The sequence below is a fragment of the Montipora foliosa genome, chromosome 9 (genome assembly GCF_036669935.1).
Source record: "Montipora foliosa isolate CH-2021 chromosome 9, ASM3666993v2, whole genome shotgun sequence".
NCBI lineage: Eukaryota > Metazoa > Cnidaria > Anthozoa > Scleractinia > Acroporidae > Montipora > Montipora foliosa.
The window spans coordinates 18563859-18566358 of record NC_090877.1 but is presented as its reverse complement, the minus strand read 5'-3'; the positions used below and the strand labels follow the sequence as shown (position 1 = coordinate 18566358).

At 37.2% G+C, this 2500-nt stretch overlaps 1 long non-coding RNA gene across 2 annotated transcripts in view; it reads left to right on the top strand.

The window, feature by feature from the left end:
- LOC137972032 (uncharacterized) overlaps window positions 1-721 on the top strand; it is a 4304-nt gene extending 3583 nt beyond the window's left edge. For both annotated transcript variants that reach the window (XR_011117019.1, XR_011117020.1), the window contains exon 3: window positions 450-721. This is a non-coding gene — a long non-coding RNA (uncharacterized lncRNA). The remainder of the gene's footprint in view (window positions 1-449) is intronic.
- The last annotated feature ends 1779 nt before the right edge of the window (window positions 722-2500 follow it).

Here is a 2500-nt window from a genome sequence, read left to right as displayed (position 1 = left end):
CTTAGCCCGTCACTAGTTCACGAGGGTGTGTTCGATTTCTTGTCTGAATATTATACAGGCTTTTGGAATCGATAGCCCTAATACTTTGTAGTTTTCTTTTCACAATCGCAAACCTCATTTTTATATTAATCTTAAGCAAGACTTTTGTTTTTTGGTAATATTTAAATCCCAAAAAAATTTAATGGTCCGTCCATTTGTTTCATTGAAATGATGTCGGAGTCGTATCGCTTTTGGAACGAAACGGCAAGGAACCTTTACCTACTTAGAATATATCCTTCAATGAAATTTGCTCCTTCGTCGTTAATTCCAAAGGCAGGGAAGATTTGGCTACTTGTTTCGTGCACTTTGTCTTTTTTGTGAATTGGGTAGGGCCTTAGTGCCGTACCAAAAGCACTTTTAAGTTAATTTTCTGCTATTAAGATATCTTAAATAGTTTGGATCTGTTTCAGGCGACCGACCAGATGCATCGTATACTTTAGGCTGAACTTTTGTCACAGTTCAAAATGGCACTGGGGCTTGATGTTAGCTCACACCTGACGTAAAGAAGTTCTTAGGTTCAGTGGTATAAGCGTTCTGTAGACTTACTGATAACTTATGGTTTCTGATAGACGAGGTAAAATTCTTTGATGTTGCGCTTGAAACAAAGAACCTGTATGTTATTTGTAAGTTGTGAACTGTGAGACGAAGAAAACTCGAACTGATTCTGGATCGACATAGCCAATAAAAAAAAAAAACGACCACGAATCAGTGTAATTTTGCATATTTATCAGTCAAAGAAAGCCCTAACACCTTTTCTATTATAATCTAACATTAAGTTAGAGACAAAGCTAAATTTCTCTAACCTCGAATAGCGTACGTCTTGTTTTCAACACGAGCCAACCAAAGCCAAGAGAGAATGGCCAAGCCGTGAAAGGAAAAGTAACTACATCCCCTCATTCTTGAAGCAGGACGAGGAGTGATACGATTTCTTTGTCGTCTCGTATGAACAGTGCCTAAAGGCGGTTTGGTTTCCAAATTAAAGACCTTAATTGCAGTAATCAATTATTTATTAGCCACAGACGATTTCTGCATGTAGTCTTAAATTGCGTTGTTAGTCAAGATATTAAACTAAAACTAGAAATTTCAAGAGCAGTGAAATGAATGTGACAATAAGTATTCAGTGGAAAATTCGATTTCTCAGCAAAAAGAAATTTGGGAACAAGAAAAACAGGAAACAGTTTCGTGGAAGACGGGAACATTGAGTCATGTGGGCAGAAACATTGCGAAACTGTTCCATGACGTCAACTAGAGACAGTAATTGCTTATGGTGGCAGGTAGTATGTCAGATATATCATGAAGCTGATTCAATTTACTCGAAACTCTAACCTAACAAACGCAACTTTAATTGCACACTCTCGTAAATAAAGCCATTTAATGGTTTTACTTGATACATAGCTTAACTGACATTTAAAACGAATGTCAGTCTCAGCTATGTATCATGTTTACCAGCCGGAAGGTCTTTATTTGGACCTTCTTTGAACCTGCATGTAAGGCATAATTTTGAAGCACTTAGGAACAGTGCGTTTCATTTTCTATCAGATAAGCGTTTACCTGTTTTCTACAGGGAACTTTTACAATACTTCCAGGAGCTAAAAAGCAAAGCAAACGTCTTCCCTTATGGTGAATGTGTACTTTTAGAATAATAAAGCAATAACTATCGATAACATTCTTTATTTTGGAAATCGTGGTTTGCGCGTGGAATTTATTTTATTCAAGATATTTTGAACCCCAATGGAAACTTCTTGACAGTCGACGAATTCCAAAGTAAATTCAGAATCAAGATAATTTATCTACACTACTTTCAGCTGATTGCTGCTATTCCACCCGATTTAAGACAGAAAGCTAAAACCTATGCAACTCCCTCAGTCGACTCACTAGAATCAACCAATGTTAATCGCTTATCCGTCCTAGCCTTAACCATTATGCGTTGCCCCTGATACCTGTGTTATCGAACCAACAGGTGTCAGGAAATGAAGAGAGAGATTTCCGCTGTATATTTTGAAAATTGACAGATGAAACTCTCGTTTATTTACTGATCATCCAAAGACAATTAGGGACGGTGCCTACTAATTCAAAGGTATTTTTGCCCCGGTTTATGATTATACGGGAAACGTAAATCTTAACAAGTGTTATTCAAATCCAAAAAGAAAATAGGGGTTAACCACACATTTTTCAAAGACATCTGATGAATAATATTTGTAACATGCTTTAAAATACAAAGCAATCTGTGGCGTTCTTTCACAAATTGAAGCTTAATTATCTCGCAAAAATGCCTGGTTACCCCCAATTTTCTTTTTGGATACCAGAAGTACTTACTAAGATATACTTTCTCCGGATAGTTTCAAACTGTGCAAAAAATACCCCTGTATTAGTAAGCATCACCCGATAGGAAACCCGAGTATCTCGAGATGCGCAGAACGTAGGCGCAATAACAATAGTAGGCACCGCCCTTAAGGCAGTT